Below are 20848 nucleotides of genomic sequence, written 5' to 3' on the forward strand. Positions count from 1 at the left end.
CAAGTGTGTGTTTTGAAATAGTTATATTACTTAGTTTAAACATCATTTTCATTTAAACATCTCTATGCCTCTTTTTTAGTAATTTGACACAAATATAAATATTTCATACAGATTCCATTTTTCACAAACTCACAGTATTTGTTCTTAACTCTTATAATTATTTTGCTTAAATTGTACTATTGTAGTCTTTCATTCATTAGTTTCATCACTCTTTTTTTCTTTTTGTGTCTCTTTACTCTGAACCTTTCTGGTTGGCCTGCATGCTTTTACTCTGCTAATTCTTTGAGTCACACACAAAGACGGATCAAATTTCCTTCTACCCTGTGATGCCTTTGAATGCCTTCTCTCTTTCAACTACAAATATTCTGACTCGAAGTGTATTCTTGCTGGATTAATTTGCCTTCTTACCTAATCTCTCTACCTGTCGCACTAACATTGTTTTCTTACTAGAGACTACCAATGAGGCCTTCAGTGAAAAAACACTGGTTCCTGGTTTATTGACAGAATGTGTAATCCTAAAGACTGCTACAGACACTAGAAGGAGACTCCTATGGTGACAGATGACAGTTTCCAAGAATTAATCTCTAAAACATCACCTGTAATTGCACCCTTTCCTTGGTGCTCCCCAGTACTTGGTTTCACCCAGGCCTTAGGCACGCAGTTGTAGAGGTTTTTTATGGCACTGACCATGGCAATAGACACATTGGAGACAACAATAAATGTATATATATGAACAACGCTAAATCTCTTTTGAATAATTATATCTATAATGATGAGACAGATAACAATAATTATGATTGAATACAACAATTTGTGTTTGTAGAAATCATGAATAATCTATATGGCTTGATTGTAACAATAATACAGTTTATTATTAAAAAATTGAATATATCATCAATATGCACATAAATAATAATAATAATTTATATAGCACAGTATATGCAAAATAATTAAAAAATAATGAATAATTATAAAATTGATGGATTGAGATGAATAAAAAGTCTCTTGTATCCAAACGACAGACTTGTTTCAATGAGCAGAGTGTCTCTGAATCTTTAGAAAGCTCTATGAATTAGCAGCAATCTCAGTCCAAATAGCATAAGCAAATTAGCTTAACAACAGTCACTGGTCTAGATGTGTATATCCGGGATATTATCCAGCTATTTAGTATATTACCAGTCTCCTATGAAGTGTCCACAGCTCAAGAAGGTGCCATATTCCTGCACTAGCATGCTGACATAAAAGGTGGAGGCTGGAAAAAAAGGTGAGGTGATGCCAGTCTGGATGAGTCCACAAAGATTCCAGGTGTTGTATATTGAAGTGGGGAGGCTAAACACGTTTCGCTGTGGTAGGACACACAGCTTCTTCAGTAGCATATGTCCCTATATGCAGAGGAGGGCTTTTTATACCCTTATTTAATTTAGAATTATGAGCAGCTGTTGTTCAATCAAAAAAACAATCAATCAAGCCATATAGAAAATCACCACCTATTTCATATACAATAGATCATATTAATAAATATACCATATAAAGGTTTAATTTTATAATTATACACAAATTCTCAAAAGATACCTTTATCTACGGAGCTTGATGTCCGATCACGTGACTCTGCTAAAGATCACGTGACTCCAAATAGCCTGTAATGGCTTAGTAACGGGTCACGTGTTATCAACGGAAGCCGATATAGATCACGTGATCCCATCCAGCTGAATTAGAAAATAACGGAAGCCACAAGGTTCAGCAGGACTATATAAATCAATGTAACATGTCGTGGGTCACGTGATGTAAATATAGATCACATGGTCCCGTCCAGCTGATTTAAAAGATAACATTGGTTAAATATATTAACTCCGATCGCGTGGTACAAAAGGTAATCACATGATTGTTGTATAATGACAATTATTGTGGAATCATGCCTAACTAGAAAATACACCACCGATCACATGATATAAACACTCCTGTGATAATTACATATTAACTCATCCATGACAGAAATCAAGTCTTGATAGCTTTCACATATATATTGTTATACACCAGTTAATATGGGTTATAAATATTTATTTAATGCTAATATTAAATAGGTTATAAATAGGGGAAATAGGTTGGGGGTCAGACTGTAGCAGCGGGTTACAGGTAGAGGAACATTGGCTATAGACACCGGCAGTTGTGAGGAGCCAGGACTGAAACCAGTGGCCGCATGGGAAGGGGGGCGGGTGCTGACAACAGAAGCAATGAAGCGAAGGGTGAGGGTCGGCACTGAAACCAGCAGCCATGGAGGAGGGCTTAATGACACCAGGGACACATTACAGAGGAGCCAGCAATGGGGGAGGTGGGACACCATAGAGAGGAGCTGGGGGGCACAGTTAAGTTAAGATATTCAGAGTGGGGTTGTTTTTTCTTTTATTACGTTATTATCTTTGAAATTATTTGGTAGGGTATGCAGAAATATCTTGAACAAAGACCTGTAAAAAACATGGCGAAAAGTAAGCCAGTAGGGTCAAAAAACTTACAAAGTAAACCTAACTCACCTTCAAATTCACATAGTAGTTTGGGTCTTGCACCAGCCTCCCCCCTGCAGCATGGAGTGCCCCCATTAGGGACAATATCTCAAGTCTCCTTAAATGCTCCTTCAGCAGCAGAAGCAGCTCAATAAATGTTGACAGTAATCAAACCCTTAATGGAGCAACAATTCCAGGAATTTAGAGATACTTTAAATGTGATGTTATTACAGATTGAATCTAACACTCAGAGAATTGGGGCCTTAGAGCAGAGAGTGAGTGATCTGGAAGATTCTATAATGGGAACCCAATCCCAAACAGAGAAACAGGATAAAGTGATAAAAAACCTAATAGAAAAAATTGATGAGTTAGAAAATAGAAGTCGCAGGGGCAATTTGAGATTTATAGGGATACCAGAGGGAGTGAAAGACCCAGAATTAATTAATTACCTTCAGATAGATTTGAATCAAGAATTGGGGATCCCAATTAAAGAATCTCCTTTAATAATAGAAAGAGCACATAGGTTGGGCCCAGAAAGAGGTGACACGGATAGTCGCCCTAGACCTGTTTTTGCTAAATATCTGAATTCACGTGATAAAGAAACAGTTTTAAGAAAATACCAAAAAAAGGATATGGTGCTAATAAGGGACCAAAAGATCTTGATATTCCAGGATTTCTCAATATCAGTGGCACAGAGGCGGAGGGAATTTTCCCCAGTGTGTAAAATTAGATTTGAAAACCATTAAAAGTTTATGTTACTGTTTCCAGCCAAACTTAAAATCATAGTTTAGGGAATAGATCATCTTTTTGAAATTCCAAAACAAGCAGGGGAATTTTCTGCATCTTTGATGTTAAATAGGAGCTCTCCATATAGGAGCAATAGGTAAACATATAAGATGAATTTTATCACTATTGCATTTGTTACCAGGGATGTTTTTTTTTTTTCCTCCCTCACTAGTGGGAGTTCTCAAATAGAGATAAGAATAAGGGAAAGAGGAAGGAGAAAAGAAGGTGAAATAATTAAAAAGCACTATATTAGTATTTATATTGGAGGGCCCCATATTGATATTGAGGTTTGTATAGATTTTATAGATTTCGGTGGACCATAGTGGAGAGAAAATTCGAAAAAAGGAGGGGCTTGGATAATTTTAAGGAAAATGAACTCAGTGTTTAAAATATGTATTAAATATTATACATGTGAAAGTAAAGGAACATGATCGGCGAAAGGGTGTAGGTTTATAACAGAATGTTGGGTTTGGGAAACAGGATGAAAGGTATCCAGAATGGGGTACAGGTAATTGCATGGAATGTCCAGGGTTTAAATTCCCCACTAAAAAAAAAAATATTGGCATACAGTCACCCAAAAATATTAAAGACTTATATGAAGTAAATATGCCAATAGTATAACGGGAAGCATTGAGCGAGATGGATAATTGGAAACATCTAATATTATTATATATGGGAAGAATACATTTAATTAAAATTATGACATTCCCAAAAATATTATATCCTTTACAAATGTTACCCATACTGTTAACCACAAAAGACGAAAAATTGATTTACTCAACCTTTAGGAAATTTATTTGGCAAGGGAAGAGAGCAAGGATGCGTTTAATTAAACTGCAGCAAACTCCAAAAAAATGGGGGAGTGAATTTTCTAGCTTTAAAAAACTATAGTTTTGCTGGAATAATAAGATTTATTTGAGATTGGATACACCAAACAGATATGTATACGGATATAGAGATTGATCAATATTCCTTACCAGAATAACACTTGATATCATTTTTACATAGTCGTAAATCAGAAATTTCTAATATATCTTTTTATAATTCACTTCTTGTAACGGCATGGAGAGTATGGCAATTTATTAGGAAAAAGAGAGGGTTAAAAAGTAATTATTCACTATTCTTACCACTAGTACAGAATATAAAATTCTAGGAAGGAAAAGTAATCACACCTTTTAATGATTGGAGTACATAGGGATAAGGAACATTAAAGCACTGGTAGATGTATCTAACAGGTCTTTATTAAATACACAGAGAATATTAGAAAAATTCCCAATACCAAGATCACAGTTTTTTGCAATTTATCAGGCACAACACAATATAAGCTCAGTGCTGAGGGAACTGAGGACATAGGATTGGATGAATTCTTTAGACACACTATTGGGTAACCCAATGAAGGGTAAAAATTTATTTTTCTACATTACAGGGTGTTATATATACTTTTAGAGTTGATGAAATCTTCAAGAGGAATATCCTCATGTACACAAATTTTCTCTCACTTAACAATCGACACGATATTAGAAACACTTGATTTTTCAGCATAGGTAATGTCTTCATCAATGCACAAAGAAATGTTTCTTGATATTTATCATAAAGGATATATTTCTTCAAACAGAAGGGTTCTGATGGGACTAGACGAAGCTGGGAGTTGTCTAAAGTGTGGGATGGAAAGAGCAACATTTATGCATTGTATGTGGTAGTGTCCTTCTATTGCTAATTTTTTGGAACAGGTATATCAATTTTTGATAACATATCTATTGGATGATTTGTTGGTTTTGCTAGTGTGGGCAGTGTTGGGAATCTATTCAGGAGTCATGAAAATAACAATGAATTGTAAAAGATTATTATTGATAATATCAGCAGTGGCTAGAAAATGTATTCTGCAAATGTGGACGCAAAAAGAACCATTGAATATGTCTATATTCAAGGCTAAAATGTATTATGTTTTTCGTATGGAGTGATGGGAAACAATGATAAACAAAGAGAAGAAAACAAATTTGTTTTTTTTTCTATGTGGGAAGGTTATATAAATTCACTAGATTCCAATCGACTAAATGGTATGAAACAAGATCATTAATGGGAGATATTCCAATTAATATAGAAGAGATTTTAGCAAGATTCAAGGGGAAAATAGAAAGAAGGAGGTTGAAAGACGACCATGTTCCTATATCTGTACTATGTAAAGGAAACCCAGAATGGGAAATATTATGACATGTATAAAGATGTGAAGTTGTCAAAAACACTGACATTTTAATGATATTGAAAGATATGTTGTAAGTCCTGAATAAAGTTTATTTAAAAAAATGGCATTTATTAAAGGCAAAACCTGACAAGTTGTATTGGAAAATATTTAAAAATCGGCAATTTGAAATAAAATAAAAATTATGCTTGATAGAATAGGGAGAAAGTAGAAAGGGGTTGGGGAACACTTATATACTCTAGGGACACAGGAAAAGAGAGAGAGCATAGGTCCCCCAATTATCGGAGATATCACAGCCTGATTAGAAGAAATCAAAACCCAAATAGAGATTGGATGAGGGGATCATCACCCCAATATAATTGAGAAAATTGGAGAACAATTTATCATTCCAATAAGAAATGGGAGAAAGTAACATCACCCACAGGAACGGTGGTGAAAACAGGACCATACCAGCAGAGACAACAATCATTTTGGGATTCTAGAAAGAGAGGATGAATTTTTAGATAATTGGGATGATCACAGGTATCATACGTAACATCCCATTCACACAAAGGTAAAATGGAGGCACTAAAAAGACAAAAAATATACGAAAGAATAAAAGAAAAAAAAAGAAGAAAGGTTAAAACTTTGAATCACGAGGACCCTACTATACCCAATACTCCCGGACTTCAAGGTAAAATTTAAATTTTCAATCTGAGTAAACATATATTAAATAAACATGAAATATCCTTGATTGAAAAGGGCTTAAAATTTGCCCCATCGGCAAACTAAATACATTTAATTTATATGTGAATCTCCAAAAATATTTACGTAAATTATCCATAAAAAGGCTTTGTGAGATGACAAGTCCACCTGAAATGGAAACTGAGCATAATGAAATTCCTAGTAAATGGTTTAAACCCAAGTGAATATTTAATCCCACTCACATGAAGGGAAATTATGTGGAAACCTTTGGCCAATTAGTGATAAATATGGTAATTTTAACATCTCAAAAAAAGAAAATGAAGCACTAAGATGGTTAAAATCAAATAAAAATATTATCCTTAAACCCAACCATAAAGATGGGGGAAGGGTGGTAAAGGTCCACAAAGACATCCAAAATCCCCCGGGTTGCCCAATAGTTAAAGGCATCAACTCAATAACCGCAAATCTCTCTGATTTCATAGATCATTATTTACAACCCCTTGTGGTTAAAAATAAGTCTCATCTTAGAGGCACACAAGACGTTTTGAATGTTCTAAAAGAGATACAGTGGGATAATAACTATCATATTGTGACAGTGGATATAAATTTCTTGTACACAATTATAATCCACGGTTTGGGAGTTGCAGTGGTAATCTTTTTCTTGGAAGATAGCAGTTATGAATCGGAATTGTGTGACCTTTTGATTAAGGGTATAAACTTAATTCTGTGTAGCAAATATTTTCACTTTAAGGACCAGTTTTACTTGCAGAAAATGCGGACCGCAATGGGTACCAGGTTAGCCCCAAGTTACACCAACATGTTCATGGGAATGTGGGAGTCATAACATGTTTGCAGAACCATCAATTTCTGGCAAGCCTGGTATCCTGGTCAAGGTATATTGATGACATTCTCTTTCTGTGGAAGGGGGATAGAGAATCCCTATCCTCCTTTTGTGAACATCTTAATAATAATAATTACAATATAGTACTGACTTTTGACATCAGTAATACTAGTGTATATTTTTTAGATCTTAACATTTACGTGGAGGAAGGTACATTAAAAACCCGGAACTTTATTAAACCCACCGATTCAGGGTCATATATCCACACTTCGAGTTGTCATCATAATAATTGGTTGGACTCCATCCCAGGGAGCCAACTACAAAGGCTCAAAAGGAACTGCACAGATGAAAAAGTGTATAAGAATCAGGCAGAAGATATGTTAATGAATTTTAGGGGAAGTGGTTATAAACCAGAAAGTCTAGAAAAAGCGAGAAAGAAAAGAGAAGACCTGGATAGAAATTCTCTTTTGATTCCATAAGAAAATACAATCGATAATAGAGATAACAAAGATAAAGAAGGTAAAAAATATCTATCTATGGCATTTATCTAGGGGTATACTAACCAGGTTAAACAAATATAAAAAAATCTTCAGGTCTCATTGGTTCATTTTGATAAGAGATCCTCTTTGAAAAAACTCTATTCCCGGTAGATCTCATTTCATATATAGAAAGGCCAGAAATATAAAAGTTAACCTGGTAAGGAGTGCCATGTCTCCACCAAAAACAAACAACACCATCTTATCGAAAGGGTTCTTTAGATGTGGAACATGTTGTATGTGCAAAAATACCAGAGGGGCCAATAAATTTGTAGAGATAACAGTAAATGGTCATACTAGGAAGATGGAGGAGTTTATAACATGTACCTCAAAAAATTTTATTTACTTTATAATATGCAGTTGGGAGAAATTCTACATGGGGACGGCCTCTAGATGTCTCAAAGTGAGATTCGGGGGAACATCTACGCAACATAAAAAATGGTTTAGAAACCCATGCTCTCTCCTCAAATTTCAAAAAATTTCATAAAGGAAACCAAAAGGAGATAACAGCTTTTGGGGCACTAAAATTAGTGAAGAGAAGTTGGAGATGTAATTAACAAGGCTAGAATTTTAGCAAAAACTGAAATGGAATATATATTTATTAAAAATCTTAAAACTAAGTGGTTTGAATAAGCATTTCGAAATCAAGTGGTTTTTGGAATAAAGATATCCTTAACCTATTACAACTAAGATAGCGATAGCTATCCATTAAGTCCTTTTTTGGAGGTATTATGTTTTAAGACATTTATGTAGGGTGTTTATACTTGCCAGGAAAGGTCCCATTTGACAGAGTTATTTAACATTGATGAATTACCTCTTTTGTTTCCATTAAGGGACTACTATACACGTGAACAAGTCCGATGTTAATTATGGAACATAAGGATCATCAATCTTGAAAGTTTTCACCAGTCATAATGAAAATATACCCCTTTAAATTTGTAGATATGTTTATGTTGATTTTATGTATAATTAACTCTATCCTATCTGTTTAAAATCCAATATATGTACAATAAATTTAAACATTTTACTGGGGAATTTATATAATATATGTGAACATTCACTGTGGAATTCATGGTATGAGATTTGTACTCAAGTTAAGATGTTCCAATATTTTAAATTATGTCGTATTTTTTAAATATGTAAAGCATTTTTGTCCATTATATGTTTTCATATAAGCTCATTGTATTTTTTATGATGCCAGAATCATAAATGGCTGCTGATCAGTCTCTTATGCTGATAATATGAGAGCTTGCCATACACCATCATGGCGGTGCTTCTGGGTTCTGTTTTTGGAGCTAATGTCTGCATTTGGCTTTTACTGCACTGATGGTGCGGCCAACACGGGACACTTTTTGGTTCCAGTATGGCTTATGGATACATGGAACCTCACTTGTGATGAGTGAGGAAGAACCTTAGCACTGCGATGCTGCGGGGACTGTTCCACTAGCCAGACCAGAAGTAACAGCCAGACCAGAAATCAATATAGACTCCATTTTTAGAAAGAGATTACAGCTGGATTTTTAGCCTTTTTCAGCTAGGAATATTGCGATTTTATTGGGGTAATATCCATTAGATAGAAATTCTATGTATTAGTTTTGTGAAATATACCATGTATCTTTGTTATACTGTGAATGAGGGTGGCTCCTCCCAGTAATCAGATGATTGTAGTCCTACTGGGTATACATATTTAAGAGGGGAACACATACATCTATGCCTTGAGGAAGCACTGATTGAAATGTGTTGGAAAGGGAAGAGGGAAAGTTGGCCTGACCATACCAGGAGAGGACGGTGTTATCCATCTGCAAAACTGGATTTTTCCTGCTGGCAGTGAGAATATCCATTTAGTTTCTACATGCACCATATTCACTGGATTCTGGTAGGAAGCCACCCTTATCAATATATCTCTCTGGATGTATCAGCTGTGAATATTTGATTTACATTCACATTTGGATCATATTACTTGAACTATGTTTTATTAAAATTGCTTTTTTAATTTCATTTGGAGTTTTTCTTCATTATACTGTGACCGTTTGGTTACGAATCATCATACTAATTTGGAAATCCATTGTCTCTATAGGATTACCCAATTATGTTAATTACATGTATGAAATGCATTAAGACACTGGTTTGGAACGGTCTGCACTAGATTGTTTGTGTTTTATAGCTTTACATGTTTATTACCACTAGATTACATACCTCTTATTTGTTGCAAAAACATTCTTTGCAAAGGAGTGTGGTCCACACAGATCAGGACACTTCGTTAATAAGATAAGTAGTACTTTATGTCCTTAAATAAAAAGCACAGAGGGGTATTTTCTAAAAAAAAATATTTATGCTTATCTTGGTGAGGATAACACCAGGAAGTTACCCCTTTATGGTTGCTTTTTAAGTGCAATAATTAGTTGGTAACAACTTTATGTTTTGTTTATCCCTGCACTGCTACCCATTTGCAGCCTACACTCACCGGATGGTGAGCTGTATAGAACCCCATTCTGCTCAAGCCCCAGTACATTACTGTTGTACATGTAACAGTGAGTATGGTTGTACCTACTATCTCTTAATAAACCAACACCACTGGTTAAGTAACTGGATTGTTCAAAGTTTGAGTCATCCGCTAGTGTGTGCGTACATAACTCTACAGTATCAACACCTGCACAGACCCGACAGAGAGACAATGTATTTCCTCCAGGCTAACGGGTGTAGTAGGTATTACTGCCAGCTGCATGGCCGGCAGTTTAAATTTCGACAGCGGCAGCCCGGCAAGGGTGAAAATCCCGATCGTTCCTAAGGTAACCCCAACACTCCCTTAGGGCTGCCTAACCTCCCCGCCAAGTGCCTATGCCTAATCCCCCCTTTCAGTGCCTAAACCTACCCCCCCCTTCCCTGCTGCCTAAACCTGTCCCCCAGGGAGGTGCCTAACCCTAACCTCCCCCTGGGGGTGCCTAACCCTAACCCCCTTCCCCTAGCCTAAACCTAATCCTCCTGGGGGGGTGCCTAATGCTAAGTGCCCCTGAGAGCCCTAAACCAATCCCCCCTGTGGCTGTCCGCACCCAGCACCCAGCTTACCTTTGTTCGGTATGCCGGGCGTCGGTCTTCCGGCGTATGGTTAATGACAGGCATTGAGTTTTCGATGCCTGTCATTAGTACCATGCCAGGATTAGAGTCTGGAAGCCGGCGGTCAGCATTTAGACCATCGGCTTCCAGACTACATCCCAGGATAATAGATATGGCACAGATATGATGCATGAGAATAACTGTTTCTGCAAGCTGATATGAGCCTTAAACCAATCACAATATAAATAATTAAAGTTATATTCTACACTTACAATATACAGTATTTGGTAAGAAAATTGTATAGAAATACAGTAAGTAGTAATTTAGTTCAACAAAGTTAAGTTTCTCAGATATGCACAATATACCCATAAGGTGATATAGCACAAGGTAATACGCAGAAGCATTAGTGGTTCTGCACTAAATGTAACTGTATTTTTGTTTATGCAGTAGCAGCCTACAGCAGAACCTATGGACCTAGGACTTCAGTTCACTCTATAACAAATACACTCTCAATTAAATTGCAATAAATTCTTACACAAAACATTGTAAATAGTCTCACCCTATAAGCATCAAAGTACTACTCAGTAAAGCTTGGTCCACACTGGTCCAATCTGCATTCAATCAAACCCCAGACCAACCAATTGGCTGACACTGGACAAGTGTGTATACTCACCCGACCGATGCTTTAATCTGATCCTGGTCACTTGGTTGGGTTAAATGGCTTTTAAACATGCTTAAAAATCAGAAGACCTGACTGATGATCAGCTGAATAGTGTAGAAGTGTGTAGCCTAACCCCTCCCCTCCCCCAAACCTCCTCTGGTGGTGCATAAACCTAACCCCCCCCTTCCAGCACCCTAAACCTAACTCTCCCTGGGTGGTGCCTAATCCTAACCTCCCCCAGTGGGTGCCTAACCCTAAACCTTCCATGGTTGGTTGTAAAATAGAATTATCCCTGGCGCTTCAGTATGAGGGTTTATAAAAGGAATCAATTAACATGAGTAAAAAATATATATATATGAAATTTATTTCACAGTTAGGTAAAAAGGCATTCCAAAAGTTATAAGTAAATATATAAAACACAGCTACTACTAGTAGACAACATGTAAAGACAAACCACATAAAACATAAATTATGAGTTGCAGCCCTTAAGTGGGTCAGCAATGAGGAGATACGCTTACAGCGTTTTACTCTTGGCCTCTTAGATTGTGTGTGACACCCTCCAGGGTGTATTGCTCCAATGTCTTATTGTAAAAAAAGAAGTCAATGTCTGTATATAAAGGGGTACCTTTATCAGGGGCTAATTGCCCAATGCCTTGTATGTCAGGGATGTCTGTAGAGGTAGAGGTCGTTTGCTGGCAAACTTGTAAGGGTGGAGAATGTGTGAACCACGTCTCTGGATGTCCCTTACCTCACTGGATCTATGCATTTCGCCTGCACCTCGGGCTTCATCACGAAGGTGAGAGCATCCCTCTGTTCCTCCTTAAGTACCCACTGACTGTGGGTCATCCCCCTCACTTCCGCCGGTTTTCCGTGTGCTAACTTCCGGTTACGTCACTTCTGCCTGGGTGCTTCAGTATACGTCATGTCCGCTCGGCAACAGAGTGTCACTTCTGGTTCGTGGATGGTGTCAATCACAAGCGTCACTTCCATCTTCCAGCAAGGTACAAATGCTGCCTGTATGTATAACATAGGGGTCACTTCCGCCCTGTACCTTCTGAAGTTCATGTGTTCTTCACTTCTGCCCATAACTTGGTCTATTGGTTCTTAACCATAAAATGAACATAAATAAACACAAAACAAACACAGAAACAAAAACAATGTTGACATATTGTAAGACAATAGGAATTGGCAATATAAAGGATAATAATATATATTGTGGGAATTAAAAGGCCACTAAAAATAACACTATAAAATTAATATATACTAAAAAGTGAAACATATAATATCGATCTAACCCTTCAAAAAGGGTGTAAGTTCAAAGTCAATGTTGAGACCTTTAGGTTGTAATGTCTCCAATTCAAAGATCATTTTGGTTTCCTCTTTGGATAGGCAGGTATTTAAATCACCCCCTCTCCACGGTACCTTGATTTGTCTCAGACCAGTGAATGAAAGTTTTGATGGATCCCCATTATGTGCTTCCATAAAGTGTTTTGGAACTCTATGATTCTCCTATTTATTCTTTATATTATTCAGATGCTCATTGATTCATATTGTTAGTTTGCGGATAGTTTTGCCTACATACTGGTATCCACAAGGGCAATGTAGCAAATATATGATTCCCTTTGAATGGCATGTCATCTTTTTCTTGATTTACTATTTGTTAAATTCTCCAAGTTTCTGAAGTCCGGCAATTTTTCTAGAGGTTTAAGTTTCCTCTTTATAGTTATAGTTTGTTGTTAAAATGCTTCAATAGATAGTTTTCTTTCTTCTATTATTAATCGCATAAGTTTAAGGGAACAGGAATCTAGTATCTCGTTCCATCTCTTTGAGAAAGTTGCGTTGTCTGTCGAAAATGATGCTTTTTTATTATTCTTAAGCCTCTTGTTATCATGTTAGCCTCTATATATTTTGTTAGAGTGGTGCTCTCTCACCATTGTTGAATGTTAGTGGTTTTCAGTTTTTCAAGCTTTGTATATAAATCACAGAATGTTTCTTCAGAGACTGGTCCCTCTGTCATGTTATCAAATTTTTTTGTGGAATTAAATTCCTCCAATTGCTTCATACATTCTTCTCAGCTGAAAGCCATAATTATGGAGAAAAGCCTTAAAAAATCTGAGCAAAAATGAGAAAATAGTAGTGAAACCAACCAATAAGGGAGGAGGAATTGTCATCTTGGACAAAGAAAGGTATATATTGGAAGCAGAAAATCAACTCAAGGATGAAGAAACCTATCAAATCCTGAAAAACAACCCTACAGAGGTCTTCAAAAAATAATTAAATTCGATTTTGAAGAAAGGAAAGGAAAACAACATCCTGACAAAAAAGGAGTACAAATATCTTTATCCAGATTGTCCAAAGATACCTGTTTTTTACCACCTCCCCAAGGTACATAAGAATCCTATATATCCACCGGGGAGACCGATAGTGGCAGGGATAAATTCCCTATCATCAATCCTTTTCAGTTACATTGATTTATTCCTGCAACCTTTAGTAACATCTCAACGTGGGCACCTGAAGGACACCACACAAGTCTTGAGTATTCTACAAAAAATAACTTGGAAAGACACATATACCCTGGCAACGTGTGATATCAAGTCCCTGTATACGTGTATAGAACACGAGAAAGGCTGTAGAAATGTTAGGAAGATCTTAGAAGACAATTCCGGCCTTGAACAACAACAAATTGAATACATTTTGGAAGGAATTAATTTTATACTCAACCACAATTATTTCTGGTTTGAAGATCGCTTTTACATTCAGAAGAAAGGGACGGCGATGGGAACATCGTTTGCACCATCGTATGCGAATCTATTCTTGTCACAATGGAAAAAAGAAACCATTTGGACAAATAATAACTACCGTGAGAACCTTATTTTGTGGGCCCGTTACATCAACGATGTTCTGATTATATGGGATGGAAAACAAGAACTACTGGAGGAATTCATCCAACATATTAATAAGAATGAAGACAATTTAGAATTTACAAGTGAAATCAGCAGCACTGAGATAAATTTTCTGGATCTTACCATCTTCATAGAGAACAACAAGACAGAAACGAAGACCTTTAGAAAGAAAGTGGATTGCAACGGATATCTAGAAGCAAGGAGCAACCATCATCGACAATGGCTGTCGAACATTACAAAGGGCCAACTGAAAAGAATAAAATGCAACTGTTCAAGGAAAGAAGACTGGGAAGAACAAGCCAATCTTCTTTTAACTCAGTTTAAGGCCAAAAACTATAACGAGAATCAACTAAAAGATGATAGAAACGAAGTACAGGAATTACAGAGGGAAACCCTCCTGCAATGTAAAGAAAAAAAGTCAAGTACATGGGATAAAGACATCACATTTTTTACTGAATTCTCTGGACAAAGTAAGTTGTTGGAAAAATCGCTGAGGAAACTTTGGCACATCCTAAAAGCAGATGATGAACTGACTTCTATTCTCCCCAAAAAAACGAGAATCATCTATAAAAAGGCACCCACAATAGGTAATAACCTAATTAGAAGTCACCTAAAAAGTAAGAAAGAATAAATGCAACGTGGCTAAAAGATGATACAGCAGGTTTCTACAGCTGTGGAACATGCATTGCATGTAGAAAGACAAAAAACTGCTCTACAAAACCCATCACTTTTATTGAATCCCACTCAACAGGCAAGAGATTTCACATCCGAGAAAAGATGACATGCCATTCAAAGGGAATCATATATTTGCTACATTGCCCTTGTGGATACCAGTATGTAGGCAAAACTATCCGCAAACTAGCAATACGAATCAACGAGCATCTGAATAATATAAAGAATAAATAGGAGAATCATAGTGTTCCAAAACACTTTATGGAAGCACATAATGGGGTCCATCAAAACTTTCATTCACTGGTCTGAGACAAATCAAGGTACCGTGGAGAGGGGGCGATTTAAATACCTGCCTATCCAAAGAGGAAACCAAAATGATCTTTGAATTGGAGACATTACAACCTAATGGTCTCAACATTGACTTTGAACTTACACCCTTTTTGAAGGGTTAGATCGATATTATATGTTTCACTTTTTTAGTATATATTAATTTTATAGTATTATTTTTAGTGGCCTTTTAATTACCACAATATATATTATTATCCTTTATATTGCCATTTCCTATTGTCTTACAATATGTCAACATTGTTTTTGTGTTTGTTTTGTGTTTATTTATGTTCATTTTATGGTTAAGAGCCAATAGACCAATAGGACATTGATAATCTTGTATTACTGTCTGAACCCATGTTATGGGCAGAAGTGAAGAACACAAGAACTTCAGAAGGTACCGAGCGGAAGTGACCCCTATGTTATACATACAGGCAGCGCTTGTACCAGATGATATCCAGCAGTGAACCCTAGCCGGAAGACGGAAGTGATGCTTGTGATTGACACAATCCACGAACCGGAAGTGACACTCCATCGTCGGGCGGACATGACGTATACTGAAGCACCCAGGCGGAAGTTACATCACCGGAAGTTAGCACACGGAAAACCGGCAGATGTGAGGGGGATGACCCACAGTCAGTGGGTACTTAAGGAGGAACAGAGGGATGCTCTCACCATCCTGATGAAGCCCGAGGTGCAGGCGAAATGCATAGATCCAGTGAGGTAAGGGACATCCAGAGACGTGGTTCACACGTTCTCCACCCTTACAAGTTTGCCGGCAAACAACCTCAACCTTTACAGACATCCCTGATATACAAGGCATTGGGCAATTAGCCCCTGATAAAGGTACCCCTTTATATACAGACATTGACTTCTTTTTTTACAATAAGACATTGGAGCAATACACCCTGGAGGGTGTCACACACCATCTAAGAGGCCAAGAGTAAAATGCTGTAAGCGTATCTCCTCATTGCTGACCCACTTAAGGGCTGCAACTCATAATTTATGTTTTATGTGTTTGTCTTTACATGTTGTCTACTAGTAGTAGCTGTGTTTTATATATTTACTTATAACTTTTGGAATGCCTTTTTACATAACTGTGAAATAAATTTCATATATATATTTTTTTTACTCATGTTCATTGATTCCTTTTATAAACCCTCATACTGAAGCACCAGGGATAATTCTATTTTACAACTAATTTATACAGGGAAGGTGAACCCCTGTCATTCCATCCCCAGGCAGCATCCCAGAGGCTTTTAGGAGTTATAGAGCAGCTATCTCAACCCTTCCTTTTTTTTCTTCCATAGTTGGTGCCTAACCCTAACACACCCTGGGAGGCCCCTAAACCTAACCCCCCCATCCCCGGCCTAACCCTAACCCACATACTTACCATTGGGATGTCAGCTGTCATGAGACTGGTGGTTGGGATGCCGACATCGGTACTCATTTTTGATCTCTTTGGGATGGTGGCATCGGCATTCTGATGGGTGTCAGGATTCCTGCATCTGTAAATTGGTATCAGGCATCACGTCCACTAGCATCCTGGTGGCAGAAAAATAATGTAGTGATGTATGAAGATCCCAACCTGGCTACAAGTAATCAAGGATACCCAATTTAGAAGGAGGGTCATAAAAGTTTTTATTGTGATGCGGCACATTGACATCCTGACATCACACCATGCCACACAGCTGAAAGGCAGAGGAGCTGCTGTGCATAAAGGAGAATCCAGAAAACCCATATGGATGTATGTGCCTAAGGAATGCAAGGGCTGTAGCTGGAAAGACAGTCTGGGGTTAGTTAGACAGAAGGGTGCTGGCTGGATCTGTAGAGACACTGGAAAGCTGGAGAGACACTGCAGGGATGGCTGGAGCTGGATAGACACTGGGGGCTGGAGAGACATAAGGAGGCTGGCTGGAGCTGGAAAGACACTGGGGGCTTAAGAGACAGAAGGGGGCTGATGGAATTGGAGAGACACTGGGGTATGGAGAGACAGAAGGGAGCTGGCTGGAGCTTGAGACACTGGAGGGCTGGAAAGAAATAAGGGGGCTGGCTAGAGCTAGAGAGACACTTGGGGGCTGAAGAGACACTAAGGCCTGACTGGAGGGACTCTAGGGGTCTGGAGAGACAAGGGGGCTGGTGTGACACTACAGGGCTGGAGCTGCAGAAACATGGTAGAATGAGGCTGGAGAAACACAAGGGGAGATGAGGCTGGAGAGAACTGAGGGGAAGTGGCTAGATATTATACACAACTGGCAGAATTACTTTAACATTACTTCCTCCTTTGCCCCCTCAGCTGTGTTACTGCACTGGAGCCAACAGACATTGGTGCATGTGCAAGCCAGAGCTACCGGGGCATGGAGGGGCACTGCCATGTATTAATGGACCCTAGTTGTCGCGGGAAAGCTGATTTTGCTTCAACATGGGCATAACTGCACATGATATTGTGCCAGCATAAACATGTAACTTTACCTTGTAAATTTATATGTAACGTCATTTGTATGTGGATAGGTGACAAAACTCCTCTGAACTAGTCCCCTATGAAGGTGGGCAACAGAGGTTGTAAAGAAGGTCTCTTTCACATCATCAGCCATAATTATGTTAAATTGTATATAGCATATAAAAAAGTTGTCTGGCAAAATGACAGGACATCTGGCCAGCCCTTTGATAACCAGTCCTCAAGAGCCCTGTGTTTGGTTTATGGTCAAAGAATGATTGCTTATGCCAGAGACATTCAGTCTACAGATGTGTGTATTCCCTCACCTAAGCAGTGGGTATGTTTATTCACATAAGCCTATGATCCCATTTCACAAAGACCAGAAGGTATAGTGACCCTGCTCAAGTGGTCGAGAAACCCAGAGGCTTTAGCCAGCTGGACAACCCTCTCTGAGCTGACAAGGGTTAAAATCACCCCAGGGACTGGTGCTAAAAGTAAGTGTACCACAGCACCAGTAGGGTTTCACACTGACTCAACTACTATCGCCTATTGTCTGTGCTGACCCAGCTAATGTCTGACTATACGCTTATGTACCAAGTTTAAACATCACACTATTCAAATATACTTGAGTTGCTCATTATATATTTGGGTGAGGGGAGTTTTAGTTCTATCTTGGGGGTGTAATAATGTTATCTATGGCAAATAACATTTATACATCCCCTCACAAATAACCCCCACTAAGAGAACTAGTTATATTTGAAGAAACTGTTGTAGTCTCTACACCAGCCAGTGTGCAGGACGGAGGAGATGGTTTTGTATCAGATGAAGAGAAGAAAGGGGCAGGGAGGTTGGCAATTAGCTCCTCCAGTCATTTGGCTTCAGTTAAAACACCAGTACTGTGACAATTCTCTGTAAAGCACATAATAGTATGGCACTGTATAAATAAACAATACTAAGGGCCCCATTTAACAACCAATTTTATTACCAGCAACATATTTTCTTTAGTATTGCAGTGATACTAACAAATATGCCTTTGGTATTTAACATTACTTACCCCTTTGGCAGAGATCGAGCTCCTCGGCGGCAACCTCCACTCTGTTGTTAGCAGCCTACCGCTGTCAGTGATGGGCTGCTGTGTCATGTGCCTTGCTGGTCGGCCAGTCTACACATGCGCATGACGCTTTCACCTTGCAGGATCACAGCAAATCCTGGAAGGCTTCATTGAAGCCGGAAAGGCTGTATCAGGCTCATCAATAACAGATGGAGTAAGCGATACAGTGCCAAAGAGTAGTAATCTTAGTTTTCTGCTGTTTTTTAAATATCGAAAGGAGATAACCCCTTTAGCAAGTGCTGAATGGGTTACGTATCATTGTTAAATGGGGTCCTCTTTTTAAATATTAATAATGTACTCTTTACAAGAGCAAATTGACGTTAGTATGAATTCTGCTGTCATTAGCTGCACTGCATAATGCTAAATACTGGGAATCAGGTTACAGAATATTAACTAAAATCGTCTGGCTCAACAGAAAAGAAAACAAATACGGTATGAAATAAGCAACTTTGCAGAACAGTGGTTCTCTAGATATGAATGCCACTAATTAAAGTCAAGCTCTGTATAAAATGATTTTCTGTTATGGGTATAGCTACACTGAGAGAGAGCTGCTTTGCAACTGCATCAAAATATAGTAGAGATATTGGATAATTGCCCAGAAGTAGAATTAATTTTGTTCTCTGATGCAGCTCTGGCAACCCATTTGATTATTTGCTTGTGTTGACTCTACATACAATATCAGCTCATGGCAGGGTAATGCAAAAAGACAAAAATCATAAAGCATAAATAAGTAATTTGTAGGGAAGCAGTCACCAAACTAGACTCATATCCACACTGTGAGAGTTCTTCTGCACTTTATCTGCATAAATGATTAAACAACAGCACATATCCTATTGCAAATCACTTTCCCCTAGAAGATACACATTGCTGAACTGCTATAGCATGAAAATATTTTATAAACAGAAGTTAGATAGCTCATTCTTTACCCCATACAGTATATGTCCTCATTGGTACATCATAAATGTATGCAAATGCTGACTCTCATACATCGCAACTACCCTGATTAGAGGAACTAAAATCTATACAGTTTGTCTTTTTAAAACCCTTTTCTCTGAATTAAAATTTTAATTTATAAGAAAATGTATTTTACTCTCAAATAGAGGATAGAGTTGAGGTTAATTAGCATGGAGGCCTCAGTCAAAGCCCAATTTGTAAATAAAAGTAAAGAGCTGGAGACAGTTGATTCTAAAGACAGATCATGCCACAAAAATTTAATGACAACTTGGTGGCACAGCAGTTAGCATTGTTGACTCTCAACACTTGGGTCATGATGTGAATCATAAAAATTCTGTGTACAGTGCTGTATGTTATGGTGGATCTATATAAATTAACAATAATAATGAAATTAGAGGAATAGATGAGATAGTAGTAATACAAGAAAAAATATTCACTTATGTAAAACAGTCATCTAAAACTTTGTTCACAAACAGATCTTATGATGGATAGAGCTTCTTCCCTTCTCTACAATATGAGACATTTATACCTATTTCTCAAGAGCTATAGGGGTCTATGTATCAATAATCGCGGTACTACTGAGATTATTATCAGTCCAACTCGCAGGGGATATTTTCATTTATAATGCTTTGTACAAAGGGGAACTCGCAGGGACAGCGGTTGTGGTAACCACTGTCCCAGTGATTTATATCCCTGGCAAATTGTGTAAGTCTTTCACAGAAGTGAAAGATTTTTCCCGGGGGAAGCTGACACTGAGCATGTGCACAGTGTCAGCTTCTTGAGCCTGCCATGAGCTGCAAAAGAGAGATCAAAAGATTAAGTATAAAGCTAATATTGTATGTATTCAGAAAACACATTTTGAGGCTATAATTGTACACTATGTTCAGCTATTAGGCCATTTAACACTCTCATTGAAAAAAATATTAGATCAGTATCTCTTACCCCAATCACATCTAGATTCATAATTCCTTACCTCTTGCCATTGCAAAGCTCATGAAAAAGTTTGGCATTTATTATACCATGAGGATTCAGCACTCCTCCCTGTATAAGACATAACTTATCTTCCTTAAACACACAATTCACTTTCAGTAGTAGAGTTCATATTCACAGAAAGCTGACTACATAAAATGCACTGGTCATATCTTGACCCCATCAATTTTGCTTTTTCAATTAATAAACTTAAC

Source organism: Taudactylus pleione, unplaced genomic scaffold, assembly GCF_031769625.1.
Source record: "Taudactylus pleione unplaced genomic scaffold, aTauple2 ptg000201l, whole genome shotgun sequence".
In the NCBI taxonomy this organism is placed as follows: domain Eukaryota; kingdom Metazoa; phylum Chordata; class Amphibia; order Anura; family Myobatrachidae; genus Taudactylus; species Taudactylus pleione.